Source organism: Hordeum vulgare, chromosome 7H, assembly GCF_904849725.1.
Source record: "Hordeum vulgare subsp. vulgare chromosome 7H, MorexV3_pseudomolecules_assembly, whole genome shotgun sequence".
Taxonomy (NCBI): domain Eukaryota; kingdom Viridiplantae; phylum Streptophyta; class Magnoliopsida; order Poales; family Poaceae; genus Hordeum; species Hordeum vulgare.
This window is the reverse complement of record NC_058524.1, coordinates 70,223,955-70,244,005: the sequence shown is the minus strand read 5'-3', so window position 1 is coordinate 70,244,005 and position 20,051 is coordinate 70,223,955. Positions and strand designations below refer to the sequence as shown.

The following is a 20,051-nucleotide window of genomic DNA, read 5'->3' as shown; positions in this document are numbered from 1 at the left end:
ACTGAAGTGTTCTGTGTTTTCCTCACCATCGAGTGAGTTCTTTTCCATCCCCGGCGAGTAGCGAGTTAGGTGAGGCGACTCCACAAGAGATCTTTGTACATGCCCCTGAGTTCGAATCTTTAGGGTTTTGCGGAGCCCGAAATCCGACATTTGGCACGCCAGGTAGGGGGCATGTCAAGGTCTCTCCCAGGGCTCAACCCGCTGAAGTTGGTCACACTCATGATAGGGAGACGGCGAATCCGCGCGGAGAGACGGGTCGCTCGCGTGGCGCGACCGGCGCAGACAGGCCGGGACGCTCCGCCATCCCGTCAGCCAAAGTTCACACCGGATGGGCTTCCAACAAGCGTCACGGGCTGCCGCCTTCACCAACCACATGGCATCCCCCCGTCCCCCGACCCTTCCACGCGTTCAGGCTGTTCCTCCCCCCTTCCGAGTCTGTCAGCACCCGATGCACAGACATGTCGCGCTCCTGGTGGCACATGAGCTCAGGCACCGACTGCTACTTCTCAAACAACAGCGCCAGAAATTGACACGTTGACGGAGACTTGCTTGCGTTGTTTTTTCCCTTGAAGAGGAAAGGGTGATGCAGCACAGGAGCAGTAAGTAGTTCCCTCAGTTTGAGAACCAAGGTATCAATCCAGTAGGAGAATCTCGTCAAGTCCAGAGTACCTGCGCAAACACAAAAGAGCTTGCACCCAACACTTTAAAAGGGGTTGTCAATACCTTCAAGATTGTTTGCAAAGTGAGATCTGAAGGCGGAAAGTGCAACGAAGTAAAAAGTGTAAGGCTGAAAATATGGTGTGGAGTAGACCCGGGGGGCCATAGTGTTCACTAGAGGCTTCTCTCAAAATAGCAAATATAACGGTGGGTGAACAAATTACTGTCGAGCAATTGATAGAACCGCGCAAAGTCATGACGATATCTAAGGCAATGATCATACATATAGGTATCACGTTCGAGACAAGTAGACCGATACTTTCTGCATCTACTACTATTACTCCACACATGGACCGCTATCCAGCATGCATCTAGTGTATTCAGTTCATGACGAATAGAGTAACGCCTTAAGCAAGATGACATGATGTAGAGGGATAATCTCAAACCAATGATGAAAACCCCATCTTTTTTACCCTTGATGGCAACAACATGATGCGTGCCTCGCTACCCCTTCTGTCACTGGGTGAGGTCACCGCACGGTATGAACCCAAAACCAAGCACTTCTCCCATTGCAAGAATCATAGATCTAGTTGGCCAAACAAAACCCACAACTCGAAGAGAATTACAAGGATATGAAATCATGCATAAGAGAGATCAGAAGAAACTCAAATAATATTCATAGATAATCTGATCATAAATCCACAATTCATCGGATCTCGACAAACACACCGCAAAAGAAGATTACATCGGATAGATCTCCATGAAGATCATGGAGAACTTTGTATTGAAGATCCAAGAGAGAGAAGAAGCCATCTAGTTACTAGCTATGGACCTGTAGGTCTATAGTGAACTACTCACGCATCATCGGAGAGGTTATGGTGTTGATGAAGAAGCCCTCCGTGTCCGAATCCCCCCTCCGGTAGGGCACCAGAACGTGCCCCAGATGGGATCTTGCGGAGACAGAAGCTTGCGGCGGCGGAAAAGTACTTTCGATGATCTCCTGATTTTTTTGGGATTTTTAGGGAATATATAGGCGCAAAACCTAGGGCAAAGGGCCTCAGGGAGCCCACAAGCCTGGTGGCCGCGGGCCCCCTGGCCGCGCCATGAGGGCTTGTGGGGTCCCTGGTGGCCACCTGCCCTGATTCTCTGGCTCTCCGATCTTTTTCTATTCCGGAAAAAATCTTTTTGACAGTTTCATTCCGTTTGGACTCCGTTCAAAATCCTCCACTGAAAGGGGTCAAAAACATGGAAAAAACAGGAACTGGCACTGACTTAATAAGTTAGTTCTAGAAAATAAGTAAAAGGCATACAAAACATCCAAAGTTTGACAAGATAATAGCATGAAACCATAAAAAATTATAGATACGTTGGAGACGTATCAAGCATCCCCAAGCTTAATTCCTGCCCGTCCTCGAGTAGGGAAGTGATAAAGAATGAATTTTTGATGTGGAATGCTACCTAGCATAGTTGTCCTTTGCAACTTCTTTCACGCGAGATGAATGTTCAGATCCATAAGATTCAAAACAATAGTTTGCTATTGACATGAAAACAATAATACTTCAAGCAAACTAGCAAGGTAATCATGAACTTTTGAAATAACAAGGCAAAGGAAAGTTATCCCTACAAAATCATATAGTCTGGCTATGCTCCATCATCCTCACACAACTAATGTAAATCATGCACAACCCCGGTATTAGCCAAGTAATTGTTTTCGCACTCTTACTTTCTCAAACTTTTTATAACTATCACACAATACATGAGAATGAGCCATGGATATAGCACTATATGTGGAATAGAGTGTGGTGGTGGTTGTGAGACAAAAAGGAGGAGATGGTCAAAAGGCTATGGAGACGCCCATTAATAGATATCAATGTGAATGAGTAGGGATTGCCATACAAAGGATGCACTAGAGCTATAAGTATGTGAAAGCTCAAAAGGAGAACTAGTGGGTGTGCATCCAACTTGCTTGCTCACGAAGACCTAGGGCAATTTTGAGGAAGCCCATCATTGGAATATACAAGCCAAGTTATATAATGAAGATTCCCACTAGCATATGGTAGTGGTAAAGCAAGAAGCTCTCAATCATGAAGAACATGGTGCTATTATGAAGCACAAGTGTGGAAAAATATAGTAGCATTGTCCCTTCTCTCTTTTTCTCTTTTATTATTTGGGCACTTGGGCCTCTTTTTTCTTTTTTCTCCTTTTTTTTATTTGGGCTCTTTGGTCTCTTTTTTTTATTTACTCACATGGGACAATGCTCTAATAATGATGATCATCACACTTTTATTTACTCACAACTCAAAGCTCAATATGATGACGACTCTATAGGAAATGCTTCTGACACTGTACCGGGATGTGCAACGATCTAGCATGGCGTATGACGTTGAAACATCTCCCTAGCTATCTTATGATCATGCAATGGCAATATGAGAGTGACGGCACAAGTCATGAGACGGAACGGTGGGAGTTGCATGGCAATATATCTCGGAATGGCTATGAAAATGCCATAGTAGGTAGCTATGGTGGTTGTTTTGAGGAAGGCATATGATGGGTTTGTGCACCGGCGAGAATTGCGCGGCACTAGAGAGGCTAGCAATGGTGGAAGGTGAAAGTGCATCTATACCATGGACTCACGTTAGTCATGAAGAACTCACATACTTGTTGTGAAAGTTTTTATTAGTAATCAAAACAAAGTGCTAAACGCATACTCCGAGGGGAAGGGTTGGTAGGTGTTAACCATCGCGCGATCCCGACCTCAACACAAAGGATGACAATCAATAGATCAATTATGCTCCGACTTCCTAACATAGCGCTTCACCATACGTGCATGCTACGGGAATCACTAACTTCAACACAAGTATTTCTAGATTCACAACACCCTACTAACATAACTCTTAATATTACCGAATCCACGTCTCAAAACTAATTGAGAGGAATCAAGACTTCTCTTTCTACTCAATGCACATGAAGATGGAGGTTTTTGTATCCTCTTTGGGCACCTATCACATTTGGGACTACTTTCATAGCATAAGCCAACTACCAAGTCACGCACCGCCGTGCTCTAAAATATATAAGTGAAGCGCATAGAGCGAAAATATCTAGCTCAAAAGATATAAGTGAAGCGCTATGAGCATTCTAGCAAAATCACGATGAGTGCATGTATCTCTCTCTCAAAAAGGTGTGAAGCAAGGACGATTGTGACACGACAAAAAAAAGAATCCTCCGATACAAGACGCTCCAAGAAAAACACATATCATGTGGTGAATAAAAATATAGCTCCAAGTAATGTTACCGATGGATTGAAGATGAAAGAGGGGATGCCTTCCCGGGGCATCCCCAAGCTTAGTCTTTTTGGTGTCCCTGAATTTGGCTTGGGATGACTTGGGCATCCCCAAGCTTGAGCTCTTTCCACTCCTTATCTCTTTGTCCATGAGAACATCACCCAAAACTTGAAAACTTCACAACACAAAACTTAAACAGAAACTCGTGATAACATTAGCACAAGAAAACAAAGTACCACCTCTTTTGGTACTGTAGCAACTTGAATTCTATCTATATTGGTGTTGGGCTACTGTATTATCACTTTTCCATGGCTAGTACCCCCGATACTAACCATAGTTTCATCAAAACAAGCAACCAACTCAACAAAAACAAAATCTGTCAAAAACAGACCAGTCTGTAGCAATCTGTATACTTCGTATACTTCTGGTACCTCGAAAAATCTGAAACATTTCGACTGCCTAGGAAAAAGGTATATCAACCAGCAGCAAAAAGAATCAACTCAAAATCTGTTTCTGAATAAAAATGAAAAATCATCTCGTGAGCGAAAAGTTTCTGTCTTTTTCCAGCAGGATCGAACAACCATTACCAAGACTAATCATAAAGGTTTTGCTTGGCTCAAACAAAAAAAGAAACACAAAAAACACAATCACAACAGAATTATGAAAGTGTGGACGCAACAAAACAGAAAGAAAAAGATAAATTCATTGGGTTGCCTCCCAACAAGCGCTATTGTTTAACACTCTTAGCTATGCATAAAAGCGATAGAATCACGTATCGTCGTCTTTGGTGCTCAAACCATAAGTGACCCTCATCATGGATTCATAAGGCAATCTTATTTTATTTCTAGGAAAGTGTTCCATGACCTTCCTTAAAGGAAATTGAAATCTAATATTCCCTTTCTTCATATCGATGATAGCACCGATAGTCCTTAGGAAAGGTCTACCAAGAATAATAGGGCATGTAGGATTGCAATCAATGTCAAGCACAATGAAATCCATGGGTACATAGTTCCTATTTGCAATAATAAGAACATCATTGATCCTTCCCATGGGTTTGTTGACAGTAGAATCAGCAAGATGCAAATTAAGAGAACACTCTTCAATCTCATTAAAACCGAGAACATCACATAAAGACTTTGGAATCGCGGAAACACTAGCACCCAAATCACACAAAGCATTGCATTCATAGTTTTTGATTTTGATTTTGATGGTAGGTTACCACTCATCATGAAGCTTTCTAGGGATAGATACTTCCAATTCAAGTTCCTCTTCAAGAGATTTTATCATAGCTTGTTTTGGCTATAAGCGTGTGGAGAGTTTAACGTGGATTGCATCAAGGAGATGCATTCAATCAAGGAGAAACTATCATAATTGAATTCCTTGAAATCCATAGTAGTAATTTCATTACTACTCAAAGTTTTAACATCTTCTACTCCACTTTCAATGCTTTTGGCATCAAGATCGATGGACTCTGAATCATTGGGGCACTTTTCAACCAATGTGGATTCATATCCAGCCCCATAATTATTTGGTTTGACACAAGAAAACAAAGATTCAATGGGAGTCACACCAAGCACTTTAAGATCTTCGTGATTCTTATCACGAGAACACGCCTTTTTAAGCCATTCATGTCTAGCACGAATTTGGGCGGTTCTTTCTTTGCTCTCAATCATGGAAACACGCATAGCTTTCAAAGTTTCATCCATATTGATATTGGGAGGAGCACATCTAACTTTCAAAGCATCAACATCACTAGACATTCTATCAACGCTCTTAGCCAAATCATCAATTTTGAGTAGTTTTTCCTCTATGGACGCGTTGAAATTTTTTTGCGAGTTGATAAACTCTTTGATATTACTCTCTAGATCAGAGGGTAACCTATTGTAATTTCCATGAGTATTGTTGTAGGAGTTGCCAAAGTTATTAGAGGAGTTACTAGGAAAAGGCCTAGGAACATAGTTTCCTCTAAAAGCATTATTGTTGCCAAAATTATTCCTACCAACAAAATTAACATCCAAGCTAGCGTTGCCACTCTCAATCAAAGAAGACAAGGGCATATATTAGGATCTAAAGGAGCACTTCTACTAGCAACCAAATTCATTAACTCATCCATCTTAGCACTCAACGAGTTAATTTCTTCTATACCGTGTACCTTCTTACTAGTAGGTGACCTTTCAGTGTGCCACTGAGAGTAGTTCGTCATGATATTATCTAGGAGCTTTGTGGCCTCACCTAACGTGATATCCATGAACGTTCCACCTAAGGCGGAGTCCAAGATATTTCTAGAAGCGAAATTCAAGCCAGCGTAAAAGATTTGTATAATCATCCAAAGACTCAAGCCATGAGCGGGACAATTTCTAATCATCAATTTTATTCTCTCCCAAGATTGTGCAACATGTTCATCATCAAGTTTCTTGAAATTCATGATATCATTACGGAGAGAGACGATCTTAGCCGGTGGAAAATACTTGGAAATATAAGCATCTTTGCACTTATCCCAAGAATCGATACTATTTTTGGGCAAAGAAGAAAACCAAGTTTTTGCACGACCTCACAACGAGAAAGGAAAAAGCTTCAATTTAATCACATCATTATCCACATCTTTCTTCTTTTGCATATCGCAAAGCTCAATGAAGGTATTGAGATGGGATGCGACATCTTCACTAGGAAGGCCAGAGAATTGCTCTTTCATAACAAGATTCAGCAAAGCGGCATTGATTTCGTATGACTCCGTACTAGTGGCGGGAGCAATTGGAGTACTAGTAAAATCATTATTATTAGTATTCGAGAAGTCACAAAGTTTGATGTTTTCATTCATGGTGACTTCAGCAAGCAAGCAAGCACACAAGCGAACAAAGAGCAAGCGAGAAAAAGGGCAAACGAAAAGGCAAACAAAAAAAGGCAAACGAAAAAGGCAAATTGGTGAAGTGTGGGAGAGGAAAACGAGAGACAACTGGCAAACAAAGTAAATGCAAGAGATGAGTTTCTGACACTTACTAGGATGAGTTCTTGACTTGATCCTCCCTGGCAACGGCGCCAGAAATCCTTCTGCTACTTCTCAAACAACAGCGCCAGAAATTGACACATTGGCGGAGACTTGCTTGCATTGGTTTTTCCCTTCAAGAGGAAAGGGTGATGCAACACAGGAGCAGTAAGTATTTCCCTCAGTTTGAGAACCAAGGTATCAATCCAGTAGGACAATCTCGTCATGTCCAAAGTACCAGCGCAAACACAAAAGAGCTTGCACCCAACGCTTTTAAAGGGGTTGTCAATCCCTTCAAGATTGTTTGCAAAGTGAGATCTAAAGGCGGAAAGTGCAACGAAGTAAAAAGTGTAAGGCTGAAAATATGGTGTGGAGTAGACCCGGGGGCCATAGTGTTCACTAGAGGCTTCTCTCAAAATAGCAAATATCACGGTGGGTGAACAAATTACTGTCGAGCAATTGATAGAACCGCGCAAAGTCATGACGATATCTAAGGCAATGATCATACATATAGGCATCACGTCCGAGACTTTTTGCATCTACTACTATTACTCCACACATCGACCGCTATCCAGCATGCATCTAGTGTATTGAGTTCATGACGAACAGAGTAACGCCTTAAGCAAGATGACATGATGTAGAGGGATAATGTCAAACCAATGATGAAAACCCCATCTTTTTACCCTTGATGGCAACAACACGATGCGTGGCTCGCTACCCCTTCTACACTGGGGGAGGTCACGGCACGGTATGAACCCAAAACCAAGCACTTCTCCCATTGCAAGAATCATAGATCTAGTTGGCCAAACAAAACGCACAACTCGAAGAGAATTACAAGGATATGAAATCGTGCATAAGAGAGATCAGAAGAAACTCAAATAAGATTCATAGATAATCTGATCATAAATCCACAATTCATCGGATCTCGACAAACACACCGCAAAAGAAGATTACATCGGATAGATCTCCATGAAGATCATGGAGAACTTTGTATTGAAGATCTAAGAGAGAGAAGAAGCCATCTACTTACTAGCTATGGACCCGTAGGTCTATAGTGAACTACTCACGCATCATCGGAGAGGTCATGGTGTTGATGAAGAAGCCCTCCGTGTCCGAATCTCCCCTCCGGCAGGGCACCAGAACGTGCCCCAGATGGGGTCTTGCGGAGACAGAAGCTTGCGGCGTCGGAAAAGTAGTTTCGATGATCTCCTGATTTTTTGGGATTTTTATGGAATATATAGGCGCAAAACCTAGGGCAAAGGGGCCTCAGGGAGCCCACAAGCCTGGTGGCCGCGACCCCTTGTGTTAGAGCATATATATCCATATGTGGTTTTGGTAATTGATGACAATTCCTATGGACTAATGGTTGCCTTAAGTTATATTTATAGGATTTTTCCATAGGCACTTCTTGAAGTCCATCTGTTGGGTTCAAGGAGTTTATATGATGACCAAGATGGTATTGAAGGTATTATCCAAAGAATGGTCATAGAGACACTATGTTGATCAAGATCTCAGACAAAGAGTAAATCAAGATGATCAACACACAAAGCGTATAAGATGTACCGAGAGGGATCAAGTGATCCCATGGTATGGTAAGCATTGTCCATTACGTGTTTGTGTACTAACCCATGGTCTTTGTGAGACTCCTATGTGGGGGTTAGGTGTGCTTCCATGGGCTTGCGACAAAAGGAAGATCTCATACAACTCATGAAGGATGACGTCAAGTGGTGATCGTCATCAAGATTGTGGTGTGCAAGTTCAAGTGGATCAGCACGAATATATCATTGAAACTATTGTTAATGATCATGTGTTGATAAGGACAAGCTCATGTGCTAACAAGGACGAGATCAAGATAAGCATTCCTGAGCACTACATGCTTGATTCTTGTGGATGTTCACATGGTGGACAAATGAAGATGAATACTTAAGCTAGGCTTTCCACATTGTGTATGGGAGAGCTGCTTGAAGACTTCATCATGTCTTGCTTTCAACTTGAGCCAAGAAGGAACAACAACATCAAGCTCAAGTGAAAGGGCTAACTCAAAGGTATCAGTTCCTTTGACGTTAGTGGTGCGGAGTGATGATCAGCGAATAAAAGTATACCCTCAAGTATGGATCATCGGTACCCCTTTTATAATTCTTGAGTCTTTAGGGATCCCGCTATTAAGAGGGGATCACAGGTTTTGTGATGAACTTGCTCAAACTAGATATCCACTGTTCTGCTCTTACCACATCTCCACTGCTCTGCTGTTATCAGAAAACAGGACCAATGCCTCGGACATCCGGCCTCCTCCGGACGTCCGAGGCCTGGACATCCGGCCTCCTCCGGATGTCCGAGGCCCGGACGTCCGACCAGCTTCGGTAATCCGAAACTATGCACGAGAGAAACTTGAGTTCTATTACTCGGATTTCCGGCTCCCTCCGGACATCCGAGCGCCGAACGTCCGACCAGCTTCGAAAACCCGGAGCCCTGCACCAGAAGAACATAAGTTCTATAACTCGGATTTCCGGCTCCCTCCGGATGTCCGAAGCCCGGGCGTCCGTCCCCTTTCGGAAATCCGGAACCTCCCACCAGAAGAAGTTGAGTCGAATAACTCGGATTTCCGGTCTTCTCCGGACGTCCGGTCGCTGTTCAATTCACAGTATTTTCAGTGATATCTACACGCCTCGGACGACCGACCCCTCGCGGACGCGCGGACTTCCGGAAACTGTCGGACGTCCGGACCCTGTGTGACTTAAAGTGTCCCCAATGGCTGTTTTTCTCTCCCCACTATAAATACCCCCCTCCCACTTCGTGAGAGGGTAGCCCAACACAGCCTTATCCTCATAAGAACACACTCCTACCTTACACACATTTTCTCACACCAAATCTTAGATCCCAAGAGCATTTGTGAGCCCCTTTGAGAGTTGTTCCAATCAAAATATAGATCGTCTCCCTCTCCTTCTCTCAACCCAAGCTATTTGAGATTTGAGCAAGTTTTGAGCATTCCCCATGATCTTGTTACTCTTGGAGTTTGGAGACTCCTAGGCGGTAGGAGTTCTTCGGAGAGGAATCAATCCGTGTGATTACCCCGGAAAAGTTTGTGAGGGTTTGGAAGCCACCTCAAAGGCTTACCACTAGTGGTTGAGAAACGCCTTCGTGGTGTTATCTCAAAGGGAGAATAGGGTGAGCCTTCGTGGTGTTGGTGTGCCTTCGTGGTAACATCCACCTCTCTAACGGTGACTAGCTTCCCTCCAAGGAAGTGAACATCGGGATACATCTTCGTCTCAGTGACCTTGGTTATCCTTAACCCTAACTCCTTACTTGTGGTTTACTTGTGTTACTTGAGCATACATACATTGCATATTGTTTGTGCTCATTATATTGTGTTGGCTATTTCTTGTACAAGATTAATCATTCAAGCATACCCTCTATATCCACACGTTCATACTTGCAGCCTTTGATATATCGTGTGATACAGTGTGATCTAGTATCTTGTGTTGTTCACCTACTTGTCGTGTGATATAGCTCAAGTAAGTTTGTGTAACTTACTTGTGCTTGTTAGTAACAGTATTGTGTCCATCTTGGTAGATCGTGTTGTTGATACACGTTACAGTGCCTAGTGCATTTAGGATTTGTGCTTGACAAGTACCCTCTTAGTTTATTTCCGCATTAGTTTCAAGCCAAATCCGAAGAAGTTTTTAAATAGCGTATTCACCCCCCTCTAGGCGTCATCGAGGTCTTTTTCAATTGGTATCAGAGCTAGGTCTCTCTTTAATTAGGTTTCACGACCTAGAGAATATCGATGTCGACTATTGGATTAGTGCACAATGACATCTTTGACTTTGATGGCACAAACTATACCCTATGGAGAATTCGTATGCTTCATCACTTTCTGGCCATGGGCCCAAATACTTTACGAATTGTTCTTGTAGGGATTGCCGACAAAAAGGATGATGCATCTTCATCTACTAATGAGATGTATCTTGATTGTGAGGCTTTTCTTGCCATTCATCGAACCATAAGTCCTGAAGTGTTTAAGTCTATCTCGACTTGCAAGTCAGCTCATGAAGTTTGGACTAAACTTGAAGATATATATGGTGGGTCCAATCTTGATGAAGACGGTATTATGATGAAGGAGTTGGTGCATGAGCTCTTCACTCTTTTCGATCTTAAAGAGTCCACCACTACTTCCATATCCGATTGCTTGCACACCTCAGCATCTTCAATCTCACAAGGTAATGACATGGTGAGTGAAGAAATATATGTTGATGAAAATGTCATAGCCTCTATGGACCGAGCATATCTAGCACCACACATAGTGTAAATTATTGTGCTGATAGGTCATGCATTTCACCTAAAGATCCCTCGACAAATGTCTGTGGTGATATGCCTGCTTCCTCGTGTCCTCTTGATCAAAATATCTTGTTTCTCCCTAGTTGCTCTATGACTAATCATTTAGGGGAAATCAAGAAATATGAAGTACCTTTGACTAATGAAGAATCTGATTCACCAAAAGAATCATCATCAACTCCTCCAGTTCACATGTCCCTCATGGCAAGAGATGATAATGAGGCATCATCTTCCCTGTGCAATAACGATGATATTTGCGATGAGGATGATGATGATGATTTGACCGAAAATATCTATGTGATTAGTAAAATTCTTCATAAAGCTAAAAATAACGCTCTTCAAAGATTCCAAGATGTTCTTGCTTACTTTGAAAATTGTAATGATTCACTTAATCATGAACAAGCTAAAAGTGAACAACTTGAACATGAACTTGAGAAGAGTCATCAAGCATGTAGAGACTTAAGATCTTCAAAAGGAGAGATTGAAGTTGCTCATGATAAACTTAAAAAGGATTTTGAGGTCCTTCTCCTTGAATGCAATAATGTCAAGGGAGAGCTCATCAAAACCTCTAAGATCTATGAGGAGCTTCAATCTACTCATGAGAAGTCTCTATTTGCTACTTACTCCTCTCATATTGTTGATGATACTTGTACATCTAACTCTACCTCATTCGAAGTATCAACATTGAAGGAGAATATTGAGCTACGTGCTCAACTTGATTTACTAACTAGCAATTATGGGAAGTTGGAAGAAAACCATGTAATGCTCACAAGCTCTCATGCCGATCTTCTAACATCCTATAATGTGCAAAAGTTAGCTCATAAGGCTATCATCACCAAGGTAACATCAAATAAGCCTCATGTGGACGATGGCACTACTTCTAGTCAAAGTACTATATTTCCATGTGTTAGTCCTCGTAATTCGTCTACTCATAATGTTGCTACCTCGTGTGATGAATTACTTTCCTTGCCTTGTTGCTCTAACAATGAAACTTACACTTCCTCTAGTATTTGCATTAAAACTAACCATGCAGAGGAAATCGAAGAGCTCAAGGGCCAAGTCACTTCTTTGAAGAAAGACTTGGAACAGTGTCATGAAGGGATGTCCACACTCAACAACGTCCTGTGTGAGCAAACATCTCCGAATGATAAAAATGATGTTGGAGTAAACTCAAACAAGAACAAGAGTGGCCTAAAACGAGTTAAGAATTCGGCCAAAATCATTTTCTTCAAGTGCAAAGTTAAAGGGCACCATGTTAGATCTTTCCCTTTGAAGACGAAGTCTCAAAGTCACAAGCAACAAGGGAAGCGGCCACAAACTCAATCACACACTCAGCTACAAGTTGAAGGAAGGCCTCTTCCCAATAAGACCCAAGCCAACACTCCCCAAGGTGAGAAATCAACTGGGAAGAAAACAAAGGGTAGATGTTGCTACTTATGTCGTGAGAAGGGTCACGTCGCTTCGTCTTGCACGAGAGGTAACTTATCCAACCCAATCACTATTGATGATATCTATTCCCTTGGGAAGGATAAGGTTGGCAATGTGTTTGCCAAGTTTGTTGGTACTCAAAATGGTGTCAAGAAAAGAACCATTTGGGTTGCCAAGCCTATTGTGATTAACCTCTTAGGACCCAACGTAGTTGGGGACCAACTAGCTCAAACTTGATCAATAGGTGACTATGGAGGACATTAGAGACTTGGATACATAATGAAGAATTAAGGGGTCTTCATCATTCATATTATCTCAAGCCAAGTCATTTGGATTATCGAGTTTCTATCTTATATCCAATGTGCCTCCTTGCGGTAACTTATACTTAAACTGTTTACATTGTTAGGTGCTCGCCCCTTTGCATGTTGTGGTTTCGTACCTTGCATGTGTTTGTATATGTTGTGCTTCCAACTTGCTTATCTTGAGTAATCGAGTATGGGTATGTTGGTTTGCATATCATGTACATGTTGAGTCTTGTATTGAGCCTTTTTGCATCTTGTTTATATTTTTTTTGTTGGCTCTTGTGAGAGATTAATGGATTATCCCATTGTGGGGGAGTGATGTGCTTTGCACACCTCACAATCCTATAAATGTGTATACATGGGGAATACCACTTAGTTTTGATACTTCAAGATTATCTAGTTTCTATGTGGTATGTCTTACTCATGAGAAATTCAAATTCTATATGGTCCATTAAGTATCTCTTGTTGGTTTTAATTTGCCACTTGTTAATGTTGTTGGTTTATCACATTATGGGGGAGTAATATGCTATGTGCATATTACAAACCTAGAAATGTGTACATTTGACGTGTTGCCACTTAGTGTTGATATTGTAAATTATCTTGTTCCTAGGTGGCATGTTAGCTCTACAAGTGTCATTTGCTTGCGTTTTATGGGTAAAGATGATCTTGGATATATTTGTGATCTACCAATGAGTATCACTTCGAAAATACTTCTTGTCCTTGACAATTGGTATTCCCATCATGTGATAGGAATTGCTAATCATCTTTACATTGGATTTTGTGTTTCGTTTGTCTTCCTTGCCTCTTATGAATCTATTTTAACATGTCTAGTGTTTTTATAGATATAGAGAAAGTGATGATCCCATCGTGTTCCTTTGTATTCAAATGCAAATTCTATATAATGCACGTCCCTTGGGGGAGCTATCCTATTTTCTTTAGAACACTGTCTTTATTCACCCATCATAAAATATTTTGATCCCCATCAAGTGTGTGTTGATGGGAGGCAAGTCTTGCTATTTATGAAGCTTTGTGCCATCATGAAAATTTGTCGAGGGCTTGGTTTGTTGGAACCTAGCTCTCTTTTGGAAACTAGATACCTCGTGTTTGTTCTCATTCAATTGGTTTCTTGTTGCCTTCTATTTGGCATGTGTCAATGGATATCTCATTCCTTGAGGTATCTTTTAATTTATATCCTTCAAGTGATAGTTCTTTTTGTTTTAGGATCTTATTATCACTTGATACCTTGTCTTTTGGTGACTTATCAACTTTGTGTTGAGTTGATTCTTGAGAGTCTTGAGCATGCGTATCTAGCTACTATATACAACTTCTTTTGCTTGCTTTCCTTCTTTGACCCAATATATAGGGGAAACTCCACCTTGTCATAAATTGGCTAAAGTGTGCATGAAATTCAATTTCATATCTATATGCACATATGTATGTGGAGTTTGTCCTATGTATTGCTGGTTTTCTAACTCTTTGGTCCCAATGAGTTTGGGCACCATTTTGTTTGTTTTGCTGTTCCAGGAACAACTGGAGATGCATTGGATGCTCGGCTCACCTATAAGGAAGGTGTTGAGACCATGTGATTCTTGGAGCCAAGTTAGGATGATCAAAGAACAACTATCTACTACATCAATCCAATATTGTCTCGGTAACAAGTATCCACTTCATGCATTCTTTTCTTGCAAAGGCCCCAACCTGTCTTTTCTTTTCCAGGTTGCATCATAGCATGAATCTCTTGATTCGTTCTTGTAGTACTTGTTTGCCTACTCAAAGCATCCGAACGATGATGTCTTACTACTAGTTGGGATGTCGTTGATGTTCATATGTTGGAAGTTCATATTATACAATAAGAAAATATTAGGCCATGTGCTATGCTTCGAAGCAAAAGATCTCATTGATATATTTATGACTTCCTTTTTGGATATCTAGTTTGTTCCTTCTTGTAACCATTTTGTGTGTATATCCTTCTTTGTGGATATATATCATCATGATTGTCTTCTACTTAGAATCTTTTACACATAAGAGAAGTTACATCTCTAATTGATATCCTCTTTTCTTTCACGTCCATCGTTACATTTCCTTTTTCAGTTTTTGGTGGCTTCGTGAAAGGATTTGTTTTGAGTGCGTATCTTATTTTCCTACATCTTGATGCACTCTTTGGTCGTGAAGATTATTTTTCCTCATGCTTGTCTTGATGAGGGTTTTGCCATTTCAATTAGTATCCCTCCTCTTGATAAGGTTCTTACTTCCTATCTTCACAATGGGTTGTCACAAGCGTTGGTTCTTATTTTGTTTATTAGTAAGCTTGTGAACCCATTTCTAGTATGTGTGTGTGGGAATGATATGTCTTGCACTTTGTATCTCATTTCATCAAGACTATGTGATGAGTAATGCTCATCCTTATCTTAGTCTTCTCAAGTGCTTTGCCATGACTCACACACATTACTTTGGTTGAGCTTATTCTTAAGTTGCTTCCTTTACATGTTGCTCAACCATTTGTTTTGTGCAATTGATATGCTTATTGTCTCATCTATCTTCTTGCACTCGTTGTGTGATTTTATTAATTTTGGGGGAGCAACGATCCTATTTTGTGCACCTGTATCAAATACAAAAATCTCGTATTAGTGCACAAATCATGGGGAGCTTCTCTAGTTTTTGATAAAACACTCTGTTGCCTTTATCATAATATCTTCTATTCATGTGGTCCGAAGGACCATATGATTGTTTGTTCCATCTGGAATCTTTTGATTGCTTGCCTCTATCTTTGTATGTCCTTGTGGCATACGATCCTTTTATTTGCAATCTTTGGGTCCTCAATATAGTTTGTTTTCCTCCAACTACTTATCATTGTATTTGTGTATTTTTCTGCACTCATTTGCTGAGAAGTACACACTTTTTGGAGGACCACCTACTATATTGGCTTTCCAAACTTTTCGTCCATTTTGGCAATCGATGCCAATGGGAGAGAAGTTTAGAGAGTTTACTTTGGATATGTTTAGAGGGTTTTGCTTTTATTGCATAAGCATTTACATCTTGCACACATGCATTATTACCTTGTATGTGTGCGCTTGGTTATGCTTATTTCCTTATATAAACTCTCTTGAAGTGGTTGTCTTCAATTACCAAAATGGGGGAGATTGTTAGAGCATATATCTCCATATGTGGTTTTGGTAATTGATGACAATTCCTATGGACTAATGGTTGCCTTAAGTTATATTTATAGGATTTGTCCATAGGCACTTCTTGAAGTCCATCTGTTGTATTCAAGGAGTTTATATGATGACCAAGATGGTATTCAAGGTATTATGCAAAGAATGGTCATAGAGACACTAGGTTGATCAAGATCTCAGACAAAGAGTAAATCAAGATGATCAACACACAAAGTGTATAAGATGTACCGAGAGGGATCAAGTGATCCCATGGTATGGTAAGCATTGTCCATTACGTGTTTGTGTACTAACCCATGGTCTTTGTGAGACTCCTATGTGGGGGTTAGGTGTGCTTCCATGGGCTTGCGTCAAAAGGAAGATCTCATACAACTCATGAAGGATGACGTCAAGTGGTGATCGTCATCAAGATTGTGATGTGCAAGTTCAAGTGGATCAGCACGGATATATCATTGAAACTATTGTTAATGATCATGTGTTGATAAGGACAAGCTCATGTGCTAACAAGGACGAGATCAAGATAAGCATTCCTGAGCACTACATGCTTGATTCTTGTGGATGTTCACATGGTGGACAAATGAAGATGAATACATAAGCTAGGATTTCCACATTGTGTATGGGAGAGCTGCTTGAAGACTTCATCATGTCTTGCTTTCAACTTGAGCCAAGAAGGAACAACAATATCAAGCTCAAGTGAAAGGGCTAACTCAAAGGTATCAGTTCCTTTGACGTTAGTGGTGTGGAGTGATGATCAGCGAATAAAAGTATACACTCAAGTATGGATCATCGGTACCCCTTTTATAATTCTTGAGTCTTTAGGGATCCCGCACTATTAAGAGGGGATCACGGGTTTTGTGATGAACTTGCTCAAACTAGATATCCACTGTTCTGCTCTTACCACATCTCCACTGCTCTGCTGTTATCAGAAAACAGGACCAATGCCTCGGACGTCCGAGGCCCGGACGTCCGACCAGCTTCGGAAATCCGGAACTATGCACCAGAGAAACTTGAGTTCTATAACTCGGATTTCCGGCTCCCTCCGGACATCCGAGCGCCGGACGTCCGACCAGCTTCGGAAATCCGGAGCCCTACACCAAAAGAACATAAGCTCTATAACTCGGATTTCCAGCTCCCTCCGGACGTCCGAGGCCCGGACGTCCGTCCCCTTTCGGAAATCCGGAACCTCCCACCAGAAGAAGTTGAGTCGAATAACTCGGATTTCCGGTCTTCTCCAGACGTCCGGTCGCTGTTCAATTCACAGTATTTTCAGTGATATCTACAGGCCTCGGACGACCGACCCCTGTCGGACGTCCGACCCCTCGCGGACGCCCGGACTTCCGGAAACTGTCGGACGTCCGGACCCTGTGTAACTTAAAGTGTCCCCAATGGTTGTTTTTCTCTCCCCGCTATAAATACCCCCCTCCCACTTCGTGAGAGGGTAGCCCAACACAGCCTTATCCTCATAAGAACACACTTCTACCTCACACACATTTGCTCACACCAAATCTTAGATCCCAAGAGCATTTGTGAGCCCCTTTGAGAGTTGTTCCAATCAAAAGATAGATCGTCTCCCTCTCCTCCTCTCAACCCAAGCTATTTGAGATTTGAGCAAGTTTTGATCATTCCCCGTGATCTTGTTACTCTTGGAGTTTGGAGACTCCTAGGCGGTAGGAGTTCTTCGGAGAGGAATCAATCCGTGTGATTACCCCCGGAAAAGTTTGTGAGGGTTTGGAAGCCACCTCAAAGGCTTACCACTAGTGGTTGAGAAACGCCTTCGTGGTGTTATCTCAAAGGGAGAATAGGGCGAGCCTTCGTGGCGTTGGTGTGCCTTCGTGGTAACATCCACCTCTCTAACGGTGACTAGCTTCCCTCCAAGGAAGTGAACATCGGGATACATCTTCGTCTCAGTGACCTTGGTTATCCTTAACCCTAACTCCTTACTTGTGGTTTACTTGTGTTACTTGAGCATACATACATTGCATATTGTTTGTGCTCATTATATTGTGTTGGCTATTTCTTGTACAAGATTAATCATTCAAGCATACCCTCTATATCCACACGTTCATACTTGCAGCCTTTGATATATCGTGTGATACAATGTGATCTAGTATCTTGTGTTGTTCACCTACTTGTCGTGTGATATAGCTCAAGTAAGTTTGTGTAACTTACTTGTGCTTGTTAGTAACAGTATTGTGTCCATGTTGGTAGATCGTGTTGTTGATACACGTTACAGTGCCTAGTGCATTTAGGATTTGTGCTTGACAAGTACCCTCTTAGTTTATTTCCGCATTAGTTTCAAGCCAAATCTGAAGAAGTTTTTAAATAGCCTATTCACCCCCCCTCTAGGCGTCATCGAGGTCTTTTTCACCTTGGCCGCGCCGTGAGGGCTTGTGGGCTCCCTGGTGGCCCCCTGCCCTGATTCTCCGGCTCTCCGATCTTTTTCTGTTGCAGAAAAAAATCTTTTTGGCAGTTTCATTCCATTTGGACTCCATTCAAAATCCTCCTCTGAAAGGGGTCAAAAACATGGAAAAAACAGGAACTGGCACTTGGCACTGAGTTAATAAGTTAGTGCCAGAAAATAAATAAAAGGCATACAAAACATCCAAAGTTTGACAAGATAATAGCATGAAACCATCAAAAATCATAGATACGTTGGAGACGTAACACTGACACGCCGCCCGCCGCCGCCGCGTCGACGGGCGCACGCATGCTCTTGGGTGTGATGTCGCCGCGAGACCCAAGCGCACCCCCGTGGGGACCGCGCTCGTCGGCCCGCAACACCAGGGGCTACAATAGGGGAACCACGCGGGTGCACCCCAAACATCCACTCAGACCTGCCCCAGTGTGGATTCGGCGGGAGCTGTTGGACGCGCGGGATTTGGCCACGCTGGGGGGGGGGCGTCGTTCGGTGTCCCCCGACGTGCTTCACGGAACGAGGAGGGAGTAACGGAGACCCGACTACATCAACCCCTTCAGGCGGGCACAGTTCAACGACGACCGCGTCGGCACACGTCCGGGCTACGGTGGAAGCAACGCAGACCATCACTGCGAAAGGAAGCACGCGCGTGATCCCACGGGCAGCCCCTGTGCAAACAGGTATGAACAGCACCGCCGGGGTGGCCCGTGGGGGTGGCTTCGCGGGGACGCCCAGCGTGGGTGTCCTCGCGGGGCACACCTGCTTGCCGGGAGCTACTTCGGGCAGATGTCTAGGTTTGGAGACCGGGGACCTCTCGCCTGGGGGAGGGTGGACGCACCCTTGTATCCAGGCCGAGAGGCCCCAGCCTGGGAACTGAGGGTGGAGCACACGCCCATGTTCCCGGGCCATACGATCCTAACCTGGAGGCCAGGGGTGGTATATCCACCCTGCCTCCGCGGCGCACGACGCCCGCGTGGGAACTGTGGGTGGAACACACGCCCATGTTGCCAGTGTGGGATTCGTTCAATCGCCAGCAGGTGTTCGGGTACCCGCCACTGCCCTGAGGTTGGGCTAGCCCGGCCTGGGGGCATGACCCAGGGGTACCGACGTGGGAACCTAGGGGGCCCCAGCGAGGCGCGTTGGGGTAGCGCCTCGGGGACTGAGGACCTACCGTCTGGGCGAGCTCTCTGGCCAGCGAGCGCTGGGGGCTCCTCCCACGCTCGAGGGCTCGCTCAAGGCAGGCCACGCCACACCGCTACGAGCCCGGGGACCACGAGCGGGACACGCGCGTGTGAGGCATGGGGCTCCCGAAGTGTCCCCGGGACCTGCATCGACCCGTGACGTATCTGCATCATCCTTCAATCCTTCCGGAACCTACTTCATCCCATGACACTCTCACGTAATAACGAGCCGAGGCTGTATACGCCCAGGGCCCACCAAGGACGCGGAAGGGGTCCATCCCACAATGAGTGGATGACCTAC

General features: G+C 43.2%; 1 pseudogene; it reads left to right on the top strand.

Moving 5' to 3' along the window:
• The first annotated feature begins 328 nt into the window (after positions 1 to 328).
• Positions 329 to 19,633, top strand: LOC123408318 (annotated as a pseudogene).
• Positions 19,634 to 20,051: the final 418 nt, after the last annotated feature.